The following is a 23,647-nucleotide window of genomic DNA, read 5'->3' on the forward strand; positions in this document are numbered from 1 at the left end:
TCCTATGGTTACATTGACGTCAATACAAAGCCTAGGATGCTCATGGTTCTCACCCCCTTCCATAAGCTTACACAGTAATTATGACAACTTCCGGAGGATGTCCTCCATCCTATCAGAGCTCTTGCAGCATTAACTGACATGTTGTCCACCCAATCAAAGGATCAGAGAATGAATCTATTACTGAAAGCATAAGCTACAGCTAGCTAGCACTGCAGTGCTTAGCATGTGGTGAGTAGTTGACTCAGAAAGACAATAGTTGAACAGTTTATAAATTAATTTCTTCCAAAATGAAGGACAAGCAAGAGAGAGGTTATTTTTCACTTTCAGTTTCATTTACTTAGCTAGCAAATACAGCTAGCTAGTGTAGCCTACTGAAATGCCATGCTCAAAACAGAGGGATGCTGTGTTAGCTAGCTGGCTATGACTTTCCAACACAACACTGGAACTCTTTCAAGTCAAGGTAAGTTTTTGGTATTACTCATTTATTGCCACCGTGGCCCGCCGGTGTAACTGCTTACTGACGGTACACTAAGGTTACTGCATGATTATAACAGGTTTACTAACGCGTTAGTTCTATTAGCTATGTTGACTATGACGTTACTTTAGTTAATATGGTGACAACGATGTAGGCTGTTTGTTGAGGTTTGGCTTGGAAAGATTTTTTCGCCTGGTCACATACAGCTGATGTGTTGTGCATTGAAGTCCACAAGTGAAGGGAAGAGAAGGAATACAACGCGGCTGTTATGAGAGTGAACTCTGTTTACGCATGATCAGGGATGTATTTATTCTGCCGATTCTGTTGAAAAAAAATGTTTCTTAAAACGGAAGCAACGGAACAAACATACCTGAATTTGTCCAATAGAAACTCTTGTTTGCAACTGTTGGACTAATGATAACACCCAGATGCAGGCACACTCTTGCCGCAAGGCGGTATTGAATGTCACCGTCTGGCTCTCGACCTGTGTGTACCTATGTTGTAAACTTACATTCATAGGCTAGGTTGTAGCAACTCATGATGGGTATAGGGGAAATGTTGTATCATGTAGTAGCCTAAACCTATCACTGTTATATTGAACTGTTATAGCATAGAAAGCTACACTCACAAAAGCTTGGATTTCTTTCGCTGTAAAATATATTTTCAAAATCTGACACGATAGGTGGATTAACAACAAGCTAAGCTGTGTTTTGGTATATTTCACTTGTGATTGCATGATTATAAATATTTTTTGTAATATATTTTAATCTGATAGGTTTGGAAATTTCCGTCTTCCTTTCAGGACCGGAATGAGGCTGTCGTTTTTTTCATCATGACGCACAACCCAAATGGCGTTTTTTTGTGATAAAAGTAATATTTATCGAACAAAAAGAAGATTTGTTGTGTAACTGGGAGTCTCCTGAGTGGAAACGTCTGAAGATTATCTAAGGTAAGCGATGAATTTTATTGTTTTTCACACTTTCGTGACTATGCTAATTTGGGGTTAGCTGATGTAGCATTGAAAACTACACTCACAAAAGCTTGGATTTCTTTCACTGTAAAATATATTTTCAAAATCTGACACCATAGGTGGATTAACAACAAGCTAAGCTGTGTTTTGGTATAATTCACTTGTAATTGCATGATTATAAATATTGTTTGTAATATTATTTGACTGTGGCGCTATGCTATTCAGCGTTGCTGATGACAATTATCCCGGTACCGGGATGGGTGGTTCAGAAAGGTTAAGAACATAAAGCCTCAATTATATTAACTCATGAAAAATTTAAAAAAATATTTTATTTAGTATGGGACAGACTATCAACCTCTCCTGATGCAACGAGCAGTGGAGATGCCAACATTTCTGATCAGGGGGATTCGAATCAAAGGAACTGCAGGCCTGACACCATGGAGAGGAGAGACAGAGGAGGCAGAGGGTAAGCAGATACTGCAGGGTGCTGTGCAAAGAGGAAATGAGGCTGGAGATTAAGAGGTGGGGAGACAAAGGGTCACATCAGATCACTGATGTCTCCACCATTAACAACCGCAGTTACCGCAGATAATGAGGACAGGAATCCAGCCCTCTCATCTAAGTATAGGATACCCTCTGCCCTGGAACTAAAGACAAGAGGGGGAGTGGGAGGGTGAAAGAGAGTGAGGGAAAGACAGACAAGGAGAGAGAGAACAAATGAGACAGTCAAACAGAGCAAGACGAAAAAAAGAGGTGCACACACACTCTCAACCAGAAGGAGACATCACACAGCCAGTCTGACAGGCCATTACACGTTATTCAGATATGTGGGACATGCAACAGTCTTTAATCACTGTGGAAACAGGCAGCAACTCTCAGAGAATGCAGCCCGAGCAGACAGCGATAGTGAGGCTCAGAGCGACTGAAGGAGATAGGCATTCAATGATTGCCTAAGAAAACACAAATCATGGCTGTGCATTTCCACAATGTGACAGCCTAGGGTGTTTATGGTTTATGGTTTCTAGCCATGGCGTTAAGAATCTCAAGACAGGCTATTCACTAGTTGACAAGGGAATGCTGATGGTCCCTTAATAGCATCAACAAAAGGAAAGACACAAACAAACCCGTCCCTCTCAGAGATCCATCTATTTTACACAACACCATGTAGGCTATGTGGTGACAAGGCAGATCAGGTTGCCAGGTCTTCAGTGAGTGGAGCAAAGTGCTAGCTGACGTAGGCTAACCCACTCACCTTACACATGGGCAGATACAAGGCACTTACTGTCTCTCAAGTACTCCCTCTCTAGTATCATCGCAACGGCAGCCCAAATCAAGTCACTGTAAAGCCACATGGACATGAGAAACGAAAACTATTAAGAAATCAGTTACTAAGTCAGTCAGTTACACAACAACCTGCCATCAGAGGCCTTCCCAGGGTTGGGTAGGTTACTTTGTAAATGTAATCCATTACAATTACTAGTTACCTGTGCAAAATTGTCATCAGTAATGTAACTTTTGGATTACACAAGCTCAGTAATGTCATCTGATTACATTCAGTTACTTTATGATTACTTTCCCCTTAAGAGTCATTAGAAGAAAAAAAGGATCCATCAAACGCATTTGCTGTGTCATCATAGTGGTCTCCGACTTGCGGTCAGACTCGCTGAGGTGGAACAAACTTAAAAACTTTTCAATTCTGAATTGAATGTCATTGAGAAAACAGAAGTATCAATGTAATTTTTCCACAAACATCCATTCTGAATTCAAAAGTAATCCAAGAAGAAATCTAGTTGTTCAAAAAGTATCTGATTACAATATTGTTGCTGGTAACCATTGTTTTTGTAATCAGATTCAAATGTCACTCCCAAACTGTGATGTTTGGCCGGGGTAGGCCGTCATAGTAAATAAGAATTTGTTCTTAACTGACTTGCCTAGCTAAATAAAAAATAAAAATAAATATTTTTAAAATTTAGTGGTAAAAAAAATTATAGGTGGGTAAACTCTGATTGCCGGTCACGCTGAAAAAGGTCATGCTTCCTATACTTAATGCATTTTCTGCAAAAGGTGAGTAAACAGTTGGGCAAATTAAAAAAGGTGGTAAAAACGGTGTTACTCTCCACTACACCACTGCTCCCCAACCTTGGGCCTTCCTCCTTCCACTAGCAGGCTGAATGACTTGTGCCTGAGCCAGTGGGAGGGAAGGGGTCTGCTGCTCTACTCTGCTGTTCTACTCTACTGTGCTGCTCCAGGTTACATACAAACACAAACAAGACTATCAGGTCAATTAACAAGCCCCGCAGCTCCAGAAAGTCAAGCCTGCTGTATCAACAGTTTTGCCTTTGTAGAGCCTGAAAAAGTTTCCGACAGTTGAGCGCTCCCTGCATGGGTTTGTGTTGAGCAGAGCTGAATGCTGCTTGCCTGGCTGAAGCCTGTCTAAATGAATGAGCCTGCAAATAGCTCCTGGTCCATGAAGTAACTAAGCACTCTGATCCCCAGCAGAATGCAGGCCTGTCAAAGAGGCATTGTTTAGACTAGAGCAGGCCCAACGCTCCTCTCTGCCCACCTGCATATGACCTACTGTACTCCCACCACATACAAAAAGAGTAGGGATTCATTTTCAACGGTCCTCTAATACTTGCACTCATATGCATGCAAACTCTCTCTCGGTCATATAGCCACACACAGAACTTCAATTGTCGGCTGGTGGGGAGTCAATTTCATGGCTTGCCCTGGGATGTGCATATTGAAGATGGCAGTGGCCCAGTCAGCAGTGAGGCTGTTTAACCAGGGACAGAGTTAACACACAACTAGCCACCCTGTGTATGTGTGAGCCCCATTGATCTGTGAGTGCAGTAAACACAGTGGGGAATCTGGGACGGACATACACACACACACAACCTACCCACCAGGTCTGACAGTGACTATCTTTGTGAGTGTGTGCACATGTGTTTGCCAACATGTGGACACTTTCAAACACAAACAAGAGGTGATCCAGGGAGAACAGCCTTCGCGTCAGAGAGTGAGAGACTGAACTGTGCTGTTTGGGGACAGAACTCAGTCTGGAAATACACAGCCTAAAAACAAACAGGACTGAGATGTGTATTGATCTCATGGTCCGTTACAACAATTCTAGAGATATACCTCCATGTCCACCAATCACTATGCTGAACTCCAGTGTACTGCTGTCAGACGGAGCAGATTCTGATTTAAGGGCTCATCTGACCTATCCATCTCCCCTCACCTCCTAGTGAAGAGTCATCTGATTCCAATCAGGGCACTTAGTGCTCATTGAGGAACCTGCAGACTCAGACCTGGAGAGAGCTCTGGGGAGCAGGAGAGATTCACTCATGGTGAGAGGAGATTCGCTTCACTTGTTTTCACAGGTAAAAAGAGTGATTTAAACCACAGGAGATACATGATTTACTTCACATACAGTATGCTTGGCACAGTAGTGAGTAAGAACTCCTGTATGTCACATTATGCATTTAAACCCACTCAACCCTGTCTTGTGTTGTGCCTACTAGCCTCTGTGCAGAGCAGCGCCTGGCACCAACTCCAGCTCCTCACAGAGACAGAGAAGTGGCTGCTGTGGAGGCGGTGGACTGAAAGGAGGCTTTGTGAGACAGGCTGGGGGACAGTATGGAAAGGTTGAGGAGGCCAGTGGAGACTGGAGAGTAAGGAGGTGTGCCACTGTGACTGACTTCTTCTGCCTGGTACACAGTAGTACACACTATTGCTGCTGCCTTCAACTCAGCTACTGAGGGGAGAGTTGAGATGTTTACATTACGTCAGAGGCTTAGAGCAATATTATACACTTTCACACATAAACATGGACCAACGTACTCTACAGTACATGTCAAGTGTTTACTTTACAGCTGGAACATCCGCCAAGTCTGTCCAAGCAATTAAAAACAGTGGACAGTGCACTTCTATGGAGGACCAGACCTGCCTTAATTAGAATTAAATAAATCCACACAATTAAATAAATGAGCAAAGAAATACAAAAATAATTACTAAAATTAATACATTCTATACATATCTGTATTTTCTTATTTATTATTTATTATTTATTAATTTATATATTTATTTACACTGAACAAAAATATAACATATCAAAATCAAATAAAATGTTATTTGTCACATACACATGGTTAGCAGTTGTTAATGCGAGTGTAGCGAAATGCTTGTGCTTCTAGTTCCGACCATGCAGTAATATCTAACAAGCAATCTAACCTAACAATTTCACAACAACTACCTTATACACACAAGTGTAAAGGAATGAATAAGAATATGTACATAAAAATATATGAATGAGTGATGGCCGAACGGCATAGGCAAGATGCAGTAGATGCTATAGAGTACAGTATATACATATGAGAGGAGTAATGTAGGGTATGTAAACATTATATAAAGTGGCATTGTTTAAAGTGGCTAGTGTTACATTTATTACATAAATTATTTATTTAATTATCCATTATTAAAGTGGCTAGAGTTGAGTCAGTATGTTGGCAGCAGCCACTCAATGTTACTGATGGCTGTTTAACAGTCTGATGGCCTTGAGATAGAAGCTGTTTTTCAGTCTCTCGGTCCCCGCTTTGATGCACCTGTACTGACCTCGCCTTCTGGATGATAGCGGGGTGAACAGGCAGGGGCTCGGGTGGTTGTTGTCCTTGATGATCTTTTTGGCCTTCCTGTGACATAGGGTGGTGTAGGTGTCCTGGAGGGCAGGTAGTTTGCCCCCGGTGATGCATTGTGCAGACCTCACTACCCTCTGGAGAGCCTTACGGTTGTGGGCGGAGCAGTTGCCGTACCAGACGGTGATACAGCCCGACAGGATGCTCTCGATTGTGCATCTGTAAAAGTTTGTGAGTGTTTTTGGTGACAAGCCAAATTACTTCAGCCTCCTGAGGTTGAAGAGGCGCTGCTGCGCCTTCTTCACCACGCTGTCTGTGTGGGTGGACCATTTCAGTTTGTCCGTGATGTGTACGCCGAGGACCTTAAAACTTTCCATCTTCTCCACCACTGTCCCGTCGATGTGGATAGGGGGCTGCTCCCTCTGCTGTTTCCTGAAGTCCACGATCATCTCCTTTGTTTTGTTGACATGTAGTGAGAGGTTATTTTCCTGACACCACACTCCGAGGGCCCTCACCTCCTCCCTGTAGGCTATCTCGTAGTTGTTGGTAATCAAGCCTACCACTGTTGTCGTCTGCAAACTTGATGATTGAGTTGGAGTCGTGCATGGCCACGCAGTCATGGGTGAACAGGGAGTACAGGAGAGGGCTGAGAACGCACATTTGTGGGGCCCCAGTGTTAAGGATCAGCGGGGTGGAGATGTTGTTACCTACCCTCACCACCTGGGGACGGCCCGTTAGAAAGTCCAGGACCCAGTTGCACAGGGCGGGGTTGAGACTAGAGGTCGACCGATTAATCGGAATGGCCGATTAATTAGGGCCGATTTCAAAACAATCGGAAATCGGTAATTTTGGATGCCGATTTAAAAAACAAAACAAATGTACACCTTTATTTAACTAGGCAAGTCAGTTAAGAACACATTCTTATTTTCAATGACGGCCTAGGAACGGTGGGTTAACTGCCTTGTTCAGGGGCAGAACGACAGATTTTTACCTTATCAGCTCAGGGATTCAATCTTGCAACCTTACGGTTAAACTAGTCCAATGCTCTAACCACCTGCCTCACGAGGAGCCCGCCTGTTACGCGAATGCAGTAAGAAGCCAAGGTAAGTTGCTAGCTAGCATTAAACTTATCTTATAAAAAACAATCAATCAATCATAATCACTAGTTATAACTACACATGGTTGATGATATTACTAGTTTATCTAGCATGTCCTGCATTGCATATAATCGATGCAGTGCGCATTCGCGAAAAAGGACTGTCGTTGCTCCAACGTGTACCTAACCATAAACATCAATGCCTTTCTTAAATCAATACACAGAAGTATATATATTTTTAAACCTGCATATTTAGCTAAAATAAATCCAGGTTAGCAGGCAATATTAACCAGGTGAAATTGTGTCACTTCTCTTGCGTTCATTGCACGCAGAGTCAGTGTATATGCAACAGTTTGGGCCGCCTAATTTGCCAGAATTTTACGTAATTATGACATAACATTGAAGGTTGTGCAATGTAACAGGAATATTTAGACTTATGGGTGCCACCCGTTACATAAAATACAGAACGGTTCCGTATTTCACTGAAAGAATAAACGTTTTGTTTTCGAGATGATAGTTTGCGGATTCGACCATATTAATAACCTAAGGCTCGTATTTCTGTGTGTTATTATGTTATAACTAAGTCTATGATTTGATGGAGCAGTCTGACTGAGCGGTGGTAGGCAGCAGCAGGCTCATAAGCATTCATTCAAACAGCACTTTCCTGCGTTTTGCTAGAAGCTCTTCGCTGTGCTTCAAGCCTATCAACTCCCGAGATTAGGCTGGTGTAACCGATGTGAAATGACTAGCTAGTTAGCGGGGTGCGCGCTAATAGCGTTTCAAACGTCACTCGCTCTGAGACTTGGAGTAGTTATTCCCCTTGCTCTGCATGGGTAACGCTGCTTCGAGGGTGGCTGTTGTCGATGTATTCCTGGTTCGAGCCCAGGTAGGAGCGAGGAGAGGGATGGAAGCTATACTGTTACACTGACAATACTAAAGTGCCTATAAGAACATCCAATAGTCAAAGGTATATGAAATACAAATGGTATAGAGAGAAATAGTCCTATAATTCCTATAATAACTACAACCTAAAACTTCTTACCTGGGAATATTGAAGACTCATGTTAAAAGGAACCACCAGCTTTCATATGTGCTCATGTTCTGAGCAAGGAACTTAAACGTTAGCTCTCTTACATGGCACATATTGCTCATTTACTTTCTTCTCCAACACTTTGTTTTTGCATTATTTAAACCAAATTGAACAGGTTTCATTATTTATTTGAGGCTAAATTGATTTTATTGATGTATTATATTAAGTTAAAATAAGTGTTCATTCAGTATTGTTGTAATTGTCATTATTACAAATAAAAATAAAATAACAAATCGGCCGATTAATCGGTATCGACTTTTTTGGTCCCCCAATAATCGGTGTTGAAAAATCATAATCGGTCGACCTCTAGCCCATACCATAACCCCACCGCCACCATGGGGCACTGTTCACAACAATGACATCAGCAAACCACTCGCCCACACTGCCATCTGCCCAGGTACAGTTGAAACCGCAATTCTTCCGTGAAGAGCACACTTCTCCAGCATGCCAGTGGCCATCGAAGGGGAACATTTGCCCACTAAAGTCGGTTACGACGCCGAACTACAATCAGGTCAAGACCCTGGAGAGAACAGCGAGCACGCAGATGAGCTTCCTGGAGTCATTTTCTGATAGTTTGTACAGAAATTCTTTGGCTGTGCAAACCCAGTTTCATCCAACCCAAAAGGTGAAGAAGCCGGATGTGGAGGTCCTGTTATTTGGACCACTGTTATATACCCCCTTGACTGTTATGATGGGGAGAAAATCAGCTGTAAAATGTTTGACCAGAAGCCAAGGCTTTATATAGCCTATATGGCTAATTATGGCTGGCATTGGTTACAATCTGCCTCAATATCAATGTTGCCAGCTAATGTATACGAGGGGATAGTAGGCCTATACTGGACAAGGCTATCTGAATGTGCACATGATGATGAGGAGGTAACCTAAATATTCATTATTTATTAGGGGGAAAAAATGCATTAACTATGGGACTAAAATGGCTGTGACTAAAACTAAACGTTTTTAGTCGACTGATAACTAAAACTAACGAAGGATGAAATTACTAAAATGTGACTAAGACTAAAATGTAAAATATACTGAACAAAAAAAATGTTTGCAACATGTAGTTATAGTTCCATGTCTCAAGAGCTGAAATAAAAGACCCCAGAAATGTTCCATAAGCACAAAAACTTTATTTCGCTCAAATTGTGTGCACAAATTTGTTTACATTCCTGTTAGTGAGAATTTCTCCTTTGTCAAGTTAATCCAACCACCTGACCGGTGTGGTATATCAAGAAGCTGATTAAAACAGCACAATTATTACACAGGTGCACCTTGTGCTGGGACAATAAAAGGCCACTCTAAAATGTGCAGTTGTGTCACACAACACAATGCCACAGATGTCTCAAATTGAGGGCGCATGCAATTGGCATGCTGACAGCAGGAATGTTACCAGAGCTGAGACCAGCCACACGGACAGCTGATGAAACTGAGGAGTATTTCTGTCTGTAGTAAACCCCTTTTGTGGGGAAAAACTTATTCTGATTGGCTGGGCCTGGCTCCCCAGTGAAATCCATAGATTAGGACATAATATGTCAATTGACAGATTTCCATATATGAGCTGTAACTCAGTAAAATCATTTGAATTGTAGCATGTTGGGTTTATATATTTTTTCAGCATAGATAATGGTTTATGATAATTGCAGTTTAGTTCATTATCTAGCTAGCTATCTAATTGTAAAACTGAGAGTCTGGCTGTAAAACAAAGCCATCTAGCCTCCGACTATCAGTTGTAGCCAAGCTAGCTAGCTTGATACTCACTCTGTAACGTTAGCCTACCATACTTGTCTGGTCAAATGGACAGTCCTCTCGCCCATCCCGGTCAAATCCTTGCCTACTCCAGTCTTCTTCTTCTCGGTTCAAAACTATATGACTGTAGTCCGGTGCCTTATTGTCATAAGCAACCCACTCAAACACAGCCACCTGGTGCAGGCAGGCAGTCAATGGCTCCGTGTTTCAAAACTGTTCACCTGTTTCTACATCAAGCAAGCACAATGTTGCATCTGTTATTTTTGTGTGTTTTTATTGTGCGCATGCGGCACAGCAACATATAGATTTTACCTCCTATTTCCCCCCAAAAAGTGACATATATTGATACATAGCTATATGCACTACACATTATTGTTTGGGGGATGCTAATGTGAAACATGGCCTTTAAACTTTGAACACCATTGTTTCATACTGAACGCAGCATAGGCAAATCGAGCAACGCGCCGTGGCATTGACCAATGGTGGGTTAGATACCCCCTCATCATTTTGGAGGAAGAACTTCAGAAATAAATTAAATGAAAGTGGGATTCATTATTTATATATTTGTGTACATTCATTCATTTATTTATTTATTTATTGATGCGTGCATTTAATTATGAATCTATTTATATGTGCATTTATTGATGTATTTATCTATTTGTGTGCGCATTTATTTATGAATTCATTCATTTAATTACATCAGGTTTGATCAATATGCTTTCAGAAATTAATGTCAGCCAAATAAAATCATTATGGCAACAGCAGCAGTCACAGGCGTACAGCTGGTACAGGAGAAACTGCATAACCCAGAGTAGTTATCAGCGTTTGATTTGGTGTGTGTCCAAAAAAAATCCAGCTGACTGAAGGGATTTACAGATCAGATAAGAATCTTATCGCAGGCCTGTAAGTCAACAGTGAGACAGGTGCTTCTGTGCAGAACTGATCAAAGGAGGAGAACTGTCCTGTCAGTTCGGGATTAAACCAGTAGTCAGCTAGGGCCTGTGCTGTTTACATGTGCTGAAAGAATGAACTTGCCGCTGGTTAAATAGACTATTATACGGTAGACATCACAGGGGCTGTCCAGGCATAGGTCGTCATGGTTAGGGCCAGGAGTTTTTCCTGATCAAGTGATCTAACCATGAATACCTCCAGGACCTAGTCATGAGGCCTAGGGGGTATTAATGCTTCAGCCTCAGCACAAATAGAACATCCTATCCTAATACCAGAACATGAGTGCAGCAACATATTACCGCTATGCAAAGCAACAGGAGGTCAATAGCAGACTCACTCAAACTGTCAGGAACATTCTTACCTGAATTACATGCAGTGTATATGTGGGACAGGCAATATGTGCAGCATCAGTAGCACGATTTCTCAAACCTGCCTGACAAAATGCCCTGAGAGATCTCTGGATTACCTTTATGGCCCTCCTAACAGGTTAAACAACAGAAATAGCATTAAGGGCCAGCCATGAGAATGTCCAGTGAGTCCAGAGGCTCACTTTAGAGTAATTATGCATATGGCCCTTCACACATCGTTCTCAGATTCCTTGTCATCCCTCAGGAGACACAGAGAAACGACGATAAATAACGTCCCAGAGTTCCATGGCTGGGACAGCTTATTCAGGAGGCCACATCAATAAAATCATACTTCAAATGGGATTTGTTGGCCTTCAACTTTCTGTAAATAGCCTCATGTGGCGTGCATTTATGCAGCAGACCCCATTCAACAATGCACTGGTTTTTAGAGCTCTGAAATCTAAAACAATGCCTACTGTACAACCCAAAACTTGCTTAACCATACTGGTATAACAAGCTGACAGAATGATCTGACATTTACCTAAACATTAGTCACCCTTCAAACAGGCCTAATCTCTTCAAAGACAATAAGGGCATTTTCATCTAAAAGGATCCATGAGCACTAACATGTGAAGTTGATAGGAACATATCAAATTGGGTGCCAAATGAAAGCTAAAAGTCTATAATTTGGGGAAATGAAGGCATTGATATTTTTGGGGGGAGGAAAATGGTTGAAAAATGTATGAGGCATAAGTGCGGGCTTTTATTTTTGGATAAACTGATAGAAAAGGGGTCTTTGAAAACATCTGCCAGAAAGTCTTAAAAAAGGTATCAGAAATACATCAAAACAATGTTGACGTAAAGACCCATGCCAACAAATACTGTATCAACACATTTTGTTTTGAAGAAATGGTTTACCTTCTGTAAGTTTAAGAAACATTGCCTTTTAATTCCGTTACCAAAAAGCCACATATCTTTCAGATATTTTCAAATGTTACTCCCTCATGAGGATAATGAAAGTTCACAGAAGTAACAAGTAAAAAGGTAGACCTACCAATTAGTTAGTGATTTTACTGATATTAATTTTGTTTGTTTATTAATTGATTAAAACTCATAATTACCAACAACAAAAAACAGGAAAACTGGATTGGCTACAACAGGAATCATAATAGTCACAAACCAGTTGGGCCACTTGTTACGGGCCTCCCTTCAACTGGCATACTGTGAACTTCAGCTCATAACTTTTCTTTGTCTTTTGGTTGTCTGGTGGTCAAACCAAGAGTTAAAATAATCAGAGTCTGGACAACCCCTCCCTCTCTAGTTAACGTCACCTCTCCCAGCTCTAGCCATGAGCCCCCTCACTTTCCATTTACTGTAACCAGCATCCGCACCAACTTAGCCTCACAATTAAGTGTTTTAACATTTTCTTTTCAGGACAACCAGGGCTACAAGTAGAACACAAAACTATTTGACAAACAGTTGCATTCATGAGTTTTACTGACAAAACGTCTAAAAATAAGTTTAAAAAATGTCTGCTGTAAGCACAAAAATGGTTTGCTCAATGGGAAATGAATATACAACTGGTCAGTGACAACTGTGTGGAGTTTGTGACAGCAACTATGTGAGCTTAATACAGTATTATAGACACTATGTCCTGGCATTTCCTATGATCTATGTAGAAGAACACTTTAACGACTCGTGTGGCTTGTGAGCGTCATAGAGCAAAACATTACATGTGCTTGTTCGTGAGAGACTCAGCTTTTCATAGATTGGTTTGAGCTACAAACTACTAAAATCATTCAGACTCGACAGACAATTTTGAATATAAGACCCGGCCCCAGGCCCCTTTGGGATCCGCCTTTGTCTCACAAACACTGCTCTGGTTCAGCCCCCATTAATCACACAGACTAATGGTTGGTATCTACAGATTGTCGTGGAAAATCATTTCAAATACAACGCTTATCAGAACTTGTAAATTCAAACATGCTCTTTATTACAACTGTACAGCCAACTGGCATGTCCCCGCGGAACACACCCCGCGGAACACACCCCTCGGAACACCCCCCCTTTCCCAGAGCCTTAGCTCCTATATTTATACACACATAGCACTATGTCCATCCCTTATGCAAATGAAGTCTCCCTTCTCAAGTCATTCGCCACCACTATCCTCTAGTTCAAGCTTCCCGCTTGTTCACGCCCAATAACGCCCACATCTGCTCTCAGCTAGACTACAATGGTGGCCGGACCCTCCATCCTAGTGTGTCAGCAGATTCTGTGTCTCTTCCTTTCATCAATGTGTCAATGCACTTTGCCCCCATTGGAATCAGCAGATTCAGCCCTATAGGCCTTCTTTTTAGAAGCAGCTGACTATGGATCCCTCTATCTTTAGTGTGTCAGCATAATGTGTCAATGTACTCTTTGTTTTGTTTGCCTTTATTGGAATCAGCAGATTCTGTCCTATAAACCTCTGTGTAGAAGCAGCTGACTATGAATCTCTTTATCATTAGTGTCAGGTCAGCAGACCATGTGTCTCTTTATCCTAAGTGTCAGGTCAGCAGACCATGTGTTCTCTCCCTTTCATTAGTGTGGTCTATCTTTAATGTTCAGCCATTTTATACATCTATGTGCTGTCCTATACATCTCATTTACTCCTACAAATCCCTCCTCTGGGGCTAAATAGCCACATAAATTATACAAACAAGACTTTGGGATAGTAAATGAGAATACCTATGATAAACAAGAAAAAACAAAAAATAAAAACAAAGTGAAGCAGATAAACCAACTAGACCAAACATCTCCAATGTGAAATAGGAGTAAAAGATCCAATCAGAAACAGTAAAGAAAACCTAACTAGACCAAACATCTCCAATTGTCATAAGAGTAAAAGATCAAATTAGGTATAAAAAATAAAAGAAAATACAATGAATATAATAATAAATTGAATATGAGAAAACCAAAGACCTACATGCAGTTACAAAACACCTCTCTAATAAGACACCTCTCTAATAAAGTGATATCAATGATACCAACCTTTGTTTAGAAGATTAAGGACATGGTCCATAGACACTTGTAACCGGAATACCCTCTGTTACCTAACATGTTTTTGAAATTAACCTAGTTCTTTAGAAGGCATAACTAGCATTAATTAAAGGAAACCAGATATATTCATTGATATACATATCTAAAAATTCAACCAAACATACAAAAACACAAGGCCTTAAACAAAAATAGATATACTAAAATCCTTACATAGGAGCACAGTCCTCATCCTTACAGATACTACAATCTCCTCTTTGATATTTCACGCAAAACACGGGGTCTCCTTGATGGTCATGGCCTTCCACATTAAATTTTTTGCACCACTTGCACTTACGGCGCAAATGACACTGTTTGTGGACATGTACAAGTAGACATTCATCTGAATTTGGGAATAGAGCATATACAGGTAGACCATCCTTACGAAAATCATGGCAAGCATAACCACCTCCCTGCACCACTCCATGTAGACAATTTGGATTACCAAACGGGCAGTCTAGAGGTCCACCAACCACATTGCAGGGCTATCCATTTTTGTCAGTATACTGACCTGGTCTCCCAGGTACAGGACTAATTATCACAGGAGGGTCAACTCTCCTTACAGACATCTGTTTAACTGTTGTCTGGACCACAAGTGATTTTACCAAGGGTAAAACACAACAAAATACAATACCCAGAGCCAATAACCCTCCTCCCAGCATAATAGCCATCCTAGCAAACATAGCTCCCCACTTTCCTAATGCTAGATCCAACCAATCCCAAACATGAGGGTCAAACCCAGCATTTGCCTTAACCTGTCTATTTTGCCAAGTCATTTTACTGGTAGCCTGTACCTGTTTCCCCAATGCTGTTAGAGCCGAGTCAGTATAGTTAATGAATCTCTGTTGGTTATAATATATATAATTAATCCACTCTAAGTTTTTATTTGGTGTTATCCACAAAAATATAGATTCCAAATCCTGATTTAACTTCATCTCTTGCCTTGAACTCTCGAGGTACACCTCTAGGCTGTCCAATTGTATCAAGGTATACCTCAGGGTCTTTCTCATACGCCCTTTTAACCCTAGGATTAACATAGTCATCATGGGGTGATTTAATAATGGTAACCTGTTGAATTGTTCTAACTAAGGCACAAAGACCAATCCATTCATTATGCAATACATTCAACAGTTAGTTTCTGGATGTGTGGAAAGAACAATCAGCAATACCTCTGTCTTGATTTTTCAACATAGTAAGAGATGATGCAACCTGAGTTATTTTACCACACAACCCTTATCTATTCATTATCAACCCTTTATCATTATTTCTACGTACTCCTGTAGTCTCTAGCACCCAAATAGTATCACATTCTACAGTAGTTTCCTACATCAATTCCTTCGGTGTCATGGCTGTAAAAACATTCATATTTTCCTTTAACCACGGTACCTCTGTCTAATTGAGGTACAGTTAATTCAGTTCTAATGTTATAGGCATCACAATCATTGTCTCCCAACATGGTCTTATTCAACATAGTTTTACCCCTAGTGCTTACCCAGAGCAATCCTATATTCTATGTCACACAAGGGAATAGAATACTTTCTATTGGTATAATGGTCATTTTTCCAACTTACACAGTTTTTAAATGATGACAGTTCAGAGACTATTAAAAGAAATCAGACAAAGGTGATTTTCTACACAAAATACAATTGTCCATTCTGTGTTTGTTTGCCATATACTTAGCCCATTCGTACCACTCGTTCTTCACTACTTCTTCTCGTGTGGTGTCCTTGAGTGGTTCTGATTCTGATATATCTAATTCTGTCGCTTTTACAATGTTCTTATCTTGAGGTAGATCATTAACTTTTATCAGAAAGTTCCAAATGTCAGTAAAAAACTCTCCTGACTCTGATGTCTCAGGTTGCTTTGTGGGTACAGTGGTCTGCTTGGTAAGGGAGGTCGATGTCATCTTAGTGGTAGCTACTGTGGTCATCACAGCAGCCGCCACCCTTGTTGTTGTCACAGGTTCTTCCTGTTCAGGTGCAGGGGTAGGATCAATCTTAATGACCATGGTGCTACTCCCTTCGGTCACTGTTGTTCTTGTTATTTCAACTATTAATTCTTCACCTTCAACTGGTTCAATCTGATTCATGATGAGCACCCTCTCGTCTTTCTCTTTGATTAATGTCAGGTCACATCCTTTCGGGTCCCAAACGACTTGTCCCTTTGTTTGGTGATGTGTCCATTCACAGAGGGCCATCTCCAGTAAGGGTTTGATCCTTATGATTGAGATAGACTTCAGTTCTCCTGCTTCTGTTATAAATTGAGGTGGAACAGAGATTCTAACCTTGTCAGTCTTTTTGGATTGTTCGGCTGATTCCTTTCTTCTCTTCCTGCTTCCACCATACATCTTGATTGTGCATTAGTCTGTTGTTTCTATACTAGCATTCACTGTTACTTCTGTTATGTCAATGTCATTATTCTTTTGTTGTTCTAACTTCAATTGTCTGTAAAGGAGACCATTCAAAAGTTTAAAAGTCAATTGTGGGGAAATCCCCATTTTCTTCAGCTTGCAGGACTTTTCCTCCTCTTTCTTCACCTGAGGCTCCCTCCTCAGGCCAGACTTAACTTCCATCTGGAAGGTTTCAATTTTTAGGGAAAAGATGTTCTCATTCTGTGCCTTGTGAGGCCTCTCCTCCTCTTCTGGGTGCATTAGTCTGTGCACTTGTCGTATTTTGGCTTTCACTTGATTTGCTGTTTTCTTGGCTCCTCCCTGGCGTCTCAATCGTTTCCGCTGCTCCTGCTCCCTCCGGGCTCCCTCCTGGTGAATCAGCATCCTCTGTGTCCTCATCTCTATGTGGTTGTGTCCTTCTTTCTGTTGGGACTCAGGTGCAGTGGTTCAGATGGTACCACCTCTGGCTTCCTTTCACTTGGACGGCCGTTCTTGTTGCTTTGGCCACCTCCTAGGGTCCTTCTCTCCTCGGTTGATCCCACTTCCTCCGGAACACTTGAACGTGGACTAGATCTCCTGGTATCACTGGGAGAGGTCCTTCTGGTCCCCTTGGATCATCAGACGTGGAACCTCTCGTCCTGGTTCAGGTTTCTGCCTTCTTTCTGTGAGGCATTCAGACTTAGAGACTTATGGCCTCTGTTCTATGATTGCACCATACATCCTCTTATTTCCATCACTCATCACACAACAAACAGACATTCCAGCTGAAGCTGGCGAACCCCTCTCCTTCTGTTTTCCTAGACATAAGACTTGGAAAACAACAGACAAAACATAACAGCATTGACAATGTTATGTGTTATGCATAAATATATTCATGCAAACTGAAATCTGAGACCATGACAATTCCCACTCTCTCTTTACCTGACTCTATGCCTCCAGGATACTTTTCTGCTGGACTCCACAAAAATAAAAGCCCTAAAAAGCTTCCTCATGCTTCCACCCAGTCTTCCCCTTTCGGCCCCAGGTTCTGAGAGGTGTTCCCAAATCATGTCAATTTTTACTTAGTTTCCCATCTGCTCCATTTTAACTGATAATCATGTGCATAACCTACAATTAACATTATCTCTTCTTGAATTAATTCAACACTGTTTATGCTTTCATATCAATCCCTTTAACATGTTTGTTTAGAGTATAATATCCTATCATCTATTCTTTTTCACATGATGTATTAAAAAATGAAACAAGTAACCCCCAAACTCAACCCAGTATGTCTATAGTGGAATCTAATCTCTCTCTCTCTCTCTCTCTGATTCCACGTCCTCTGTCATGGTGTTTTCAAGCTCACCCATTATTCAGCTGGACCTCACTTCTCGTGAGACTTATGCACCCACCAAAGAGAGACATGAAGAATTTTACCACTGCAGTGTTGTAAGAAGTATACCACCAGCCTGGTGTATCTTGATGTACACTCAATCTCCAGAATGCAGCCCAAGCCCTTCCATTTCTGGCTGTTTTTTCCTGAGGACATACACACTAACACCTGGGTTATTCCCTGACAACAGACTTCCTTCTTATAGCAAGATCACTAAATCTTAATTTTTAATAACAGCCCTATGTAACCATTCTGCCTCAAATACCTGGCCTCCTGCCACAGAAATATTCATAATGATAGTCAAATGATTGTCCCTACAGCAACTGCTGTAAAATAACATATAATCATTCAAGCGTTTTCCAGTTGGATTAATATCCAATCCTAACAAAACTATGTCATAAGTTTCTTAAACTTTTGCTCTAATGTTCAAAATGCCACCACTTATTCTTTTTACCATATCTTTAGATATGTGAATTGTTCTATTTTACTTTTAGAATTGTCCCTATATTTTACACAGCCAGCTGTCTTTCCTTTTCTGTGAATTATCTCTATTTTTATACATAGTTTCTAGAAATAACACCCCTTCACTACCATTACCTTCATTTATGAGTCCCCTAACCCATAACAGCCATTGTTTGATACATACTTAAAACATCCTTAAGTCAATTTATATATCATTTATATCAGTATCAGTCCCTCCTCAGGAACATATACACAACCTTATGTTCCTCAAAACAAAAATAAATTGACCAAACGAGAAAAAAAGAAAAAAAAATTATAATAATTGCACATTTGCAATATTACCACTACTTGTAATGTAATTAAACCTGGAGAAAACGTCCATCTGTTTCATTCTATGCCCATGTTATTATTGGTCTCTTTCTTCTTCATTCATGGGTATCTTCGCACAACAGACTACCTTTTTATTCAATTAAACATTACATTTTATCATTCCAATTCCAATGACATTATAAAACGAAAGAAACAAAAAACCTTTAATCTAAAATTCTGTAAGTTTTGTCAACCACCTTGTCTCAGGATTAGTTTCCAGAGCTTCCCTAGGCCTATTAACGTTAAACAGTTCTATATCCAAATAACTAAACAGTTCTTTTTTAAATACTTTTCCCAATCCAATATTCAGGATAACAGTCCTTAGTGTTACCTTTAACTCAAATTTGACCTCATCTATTCAATACACATCATCCCTTTAATAATTAACATTTATACTAAACACTTTTATTACCAGTATTATCTATTTTCCCAATAGCCCTTTTGTCTCAGTTTTTCTCTCATGAGTGGCCTGGTAATAAAAGGTCAGTACCCCAATTCCTTTAAGTCATTATTCTCCCTGGCCCATATCATTTCAGCATGTCTATTTTTAGATACAGTTCACAGGTCATCAGACACGGTTGTCCCTCACTATTCAGTCGGTCAGGGTGGGATTGAGCTCCACACCCACTTGTGGTGATATTCTCTCCCATGCCTTAAAGCATTCTGTCGTCACCTTTAATGATAACTCCCTTATTCTACTGGTGATCTCTCAGATGAATTACAGATGATGTATTTATCAACAAAACCCACACAGAAACCCACACTCCAATAAACCCTTTGGAGTAACTTACATCACTTTTTATATGCAGAATGAACAAAGCACATTTGTGTATTTACCCAAAGACCATAACCCCAAGGAACTGATAATTTTACCTATGAACACATGTTATATCAAAAAAACAAAAATAAACCTATTCTGAATAACTTATTCAATTTAAGGGTACAACTCTTCATAATTTTCTCAGGGACATAATAGATTTTCAAAGTAATTATACATTTTGAATAGAGTCTTGTGTCTTTTAATCATTTAAAAATTAAATCCCACCTGTTCCAACAATTTCTAGTAAAAGGTGATCAGTCTTTCACAGGAAATTCTTAGGAATCAGGGCATTTTGACACCATTAAAATGTTTCCACTCCCCTTTCTTTAGGAACAACTTAAATACATTTTTCAAAAAATAATTCCATCATTCTGCATACCCAAATTGAAACTGAAGTGGAAAAAGCCCTTCCAATAAATCTACTAATGTATATTCATTCCCAGTACATGGTGTACTTACTAGTAAACCATAGCCAATAGCACACAGGGACTGGACTCACTTATCCAGAACTCTATTTATTAGCCTTATCCAGATATTTTTATTTTTAAAGCGTCTGACTTTAATTAACTGCTTTCCACAGTAGTGCAGACTCCAATGATATTTTGACCAGAGAAGATTAAACCCTTTTTTTTTTCCTGGAAAAGAAAGTATACATATCGTTAATTTCACAACGTCAGCTTTTAATCTGCAAATAGTTTTTATTCCATAAACGTCTTAACATTTTTCAGAGAATGACGGTATAGAATGTCTAACAATTAAAATTCCATCTGTACTCTACTATATGTCAAGTCAAACGTGATCTAATACTTCTTCTTGACCACATATAAACTGTAATCTCTATGAACCACTCATTGTTCGCTCAGAGACAATACACCGCCAAGTAAAAATTCCATTCACACTAACCTCAAACCGATTAGTTGTTTGTTATTTTGACAAGGAAATAAACTCTCGTATATCGGCATTTCCTGCTACCGCACTAAGTTCTAGTGTCACCTTACACTAATTTTCCCCATATTCGCTATAACCATATTCAAAACAGGGAGCTATTTTCTTATTTGTTTTTAGATATTGTCAATAGTTCTACTAATCACCCGCACGTCTGCGAGGACGAGTGGAACCACATTTGTCTTTTATAGTAATGTATTTGCTGATGATAGAATGTTACCGGGTAATGGCGTCCCCCATTATCCAGTTTTTTCATATTCAATCCGAAGTCGGTAGAACTAATGTGCGCGTCTTTTAGTGAATCCATGGCTTTCTTTTAAAAAATCCCTCAATGCTATGGTGAAACAATCCTTTTGTTTTCATGCCACTATTTATTTATTTATTTTCCTAAATACTCCCATGTATTATACACCTCTTATTTACTATTTTTCCGAGGTAGAGCTAATCTCCTTTCCAATTAATAATTCATTTGTCACATCACTTAATTTCTCTTATCAAAGCCTACTCTATATAGTACAGACATTTTTCTGAATACTACAGAAGACTTAATGTCTTATTCTAGTACAGTACTTCAAATATCACTGTGTTTTTCCCTTTACAGATATAATTATTTATTCATTTTATTCGTTTGGTTTGTTATTACAGTTCTAATCTATTTTTAAGATTACATTTACCTTACATTTAAGTCATTTAGCAGACTCTCTTATCCAGAGCGACTTATAAATTGGAAAGTTCATACATATTCATCCTGGTCCCCCCGTGGGAATGGAACCCTCAACCCTGGCGTTGCAAGCGCCATGCTCTACCAACTGAACCACACAGGTCCACTGCCCGCTCCGTTAAGATCTCTATCTAACGTCTTACTTTTACCTTTATTTATTTATTTTGTCTATACTTTCTTACCTCTTCTCTATATTCTTATTGTTTGATCCTATGGTCAATTTACTAGTGAGTCAAACCTCAGTATTTTTATACCCCTCTCTGCCCTTCAGACTATTCCTAGACCGTAATTTCTGTGACCACAGAGTGTCTGACGGCCTGTTTTTTCCTCTTTCTTTGTTTCACCGTACGCGAATTCTTAATGTGTCCTGGATTCCACTATTTATCTTAACCAACCTAGATTCATTTTTAACTTTATAGTATAATTTCAATTTATTGGCGCTCCTACTTTCTGTTTTGTTTCACACTTTTCTATCCGTATTTATACTATTCGGTTAACGCCTTTTTAAGTATTTTTATTTATTATTTGTTTTGACACCTTTTTGTTATTCTTACTGCGGTCTCTTACCATTTTATCACATCTGTGTTTTTATCCTTGATTACAACTTATTTTACTTCGATGTTTCTTAATTTCGTTCCCTCTGCCTAATAGCAGTTAACAGCACCCTTCCTCAACGTTCTACTCTATTCACAGGAAGGCTGCGAGCTCCCTCTTCTGGACGTTCTGCCTACACACACACAACTTGTCTTTCCTTCCTAATCTTCTATTTTTACACAGATCCACTCATTTCTTACAACATTCTCATTCATCCGTTTTATTTTTCACCTGTTCATTCAATCCCTTTGTTTTTACCTCAAAACAACTTAGTCTGTCTTTATTGACTTAATTCACTTCCACCTACATAAGCCTAGACTGCTAAGATTTCTACAATATGACGAGACTACTGTCTAATCGGATCAGCTTGTCTTCATATCCTATTCACCCCCCCAATACTGATCTTTTCTTCTATTATTAGAGTAGTATTGTGGCGTGACCTACTGAATTACAAAACCCTGTTAGCTAGACAGAGCGGTTTTTTTTATTCGCAGGATTTCTTTTGCATTTGAACGCCGCACAATCGGGCTAACGTTCTTCCTGCCTTCTAAATATTCATCCGTTCAGTCCCCCGTTCTGGGGCGGTAACCATGAAATATTTATTTAACTACTGATTTATGTTTTGACCGTATAAGTTACTTTTGCAGTTGAACGCCGCACAATCGGGCCAACGTTTTCCTACAACCTACTGATTTATGCTTTGACCGTATAAGCTACTTTTGCAGTTGAACGCCGCACAATCGGGCTAACGTTCTTCCTGCCTTCTAAATATTTCACCCGTTCAGTCCTTCTTTCAAAGCGTTAACCATGAAATATTTATTTAACTACTAAACATTCACCAACAGACCCTTCTGCCGCGACGTGAATATCCCACCCAAGCAGACCTTTTTAAAAATGTTCCTTTTTTAAAGAGCGGTATCGCGGCTTCCTAACTACTTATTTATGCAGTTCTCTGTTATCTCTAGAGCCGTTATTCATAAGTAACCTGTCCAAGCATTCCTTCTACTAATTTTATTGAAGAGGTATCACAGGATTTTCTACCTACATTTTCTGTTTTGACCGTATGGGCTGTCCCACATTATAGCCAACCATCTCAGCCAGATGCGCAAACAACCGCATCATTTAAGCTACACATTCGAACGGTCTGATCTGAACGAGCGCATGCATGCCCACTCTACATCTAACACAAGCAAAGTTCACAGCACCTATTCACTCAGTCTCTATACATGCGCATACATTTATATTTAATACAATTCCCCAAATTACACATACATGCAAATTCATTGAATTTAAAAGTTCTTTTGTATTTACTGGTTTCATTTTAGGAAATTTTAAAGAGAGACTTACGTGGCGCTCCTCTCGCTGAGACAGTATCTCTGAAGCAATCTTACACAAACATTTCAACTATTGTAAGAACTTGCTTACCGTCTAGTTGGGCGGCCACCCTTGTTTGCCAGATTGTCCAAAGAAACTATCATCAGCCAAGAACGTCCCAGTCCCTATCAGCTCCTGGCAAGCTCGCCAAATATGTCGTGGAAAATCATTTCAAATACAACGCTTATCAGAACTTGTAAATTCAATCATGCTCTTT

General features: G+C 40.0%; 1 protein-coding gene across 4 annotated transcripts in view; it reads right to left on the reverse strand.

Annotated features, from left to right (window-relative positions):
- LOC139553673 (low density lipoprotein receptor adapter protein 1-B-like) overlaps positions 1–23,647 on the reverse strand; it is a 91,827-nt gene that overhangs the window by 46,696 nt on the left and 21,484 nt on the right. The window contains exon 1 of one of the 4 annotated variants that reach the window (XM_071366248.1): positions 10,024–10,275. The exons of the other annotated variants lie outside the window; for them this stretch is intronic. The gene's annotated coding sequence lies outside the window, so the exon portion shown is untranslated. Of the gene's footprint in view, positions 1–10,023; positions 10,276–23,647 lie in introns of those variants that run through there. 4 annotated transcript variants of the gene reach the window in all.

The sequence above is a fragment of the Salvelinus alpinus genome, chromosome 25, assembly GCF_045679555.1.
Source record: "Salvelinus alpinus chromosome 25, SLU_Salpinus.1, whole genome shotgun sequence".
NCBI classification, from domain to species: Eukaryota; Metazoa; Chordata; class Actinopteri; order Salmoniformes; family Salmonidae; genus Salvelinus; species Salvelinus alpinus.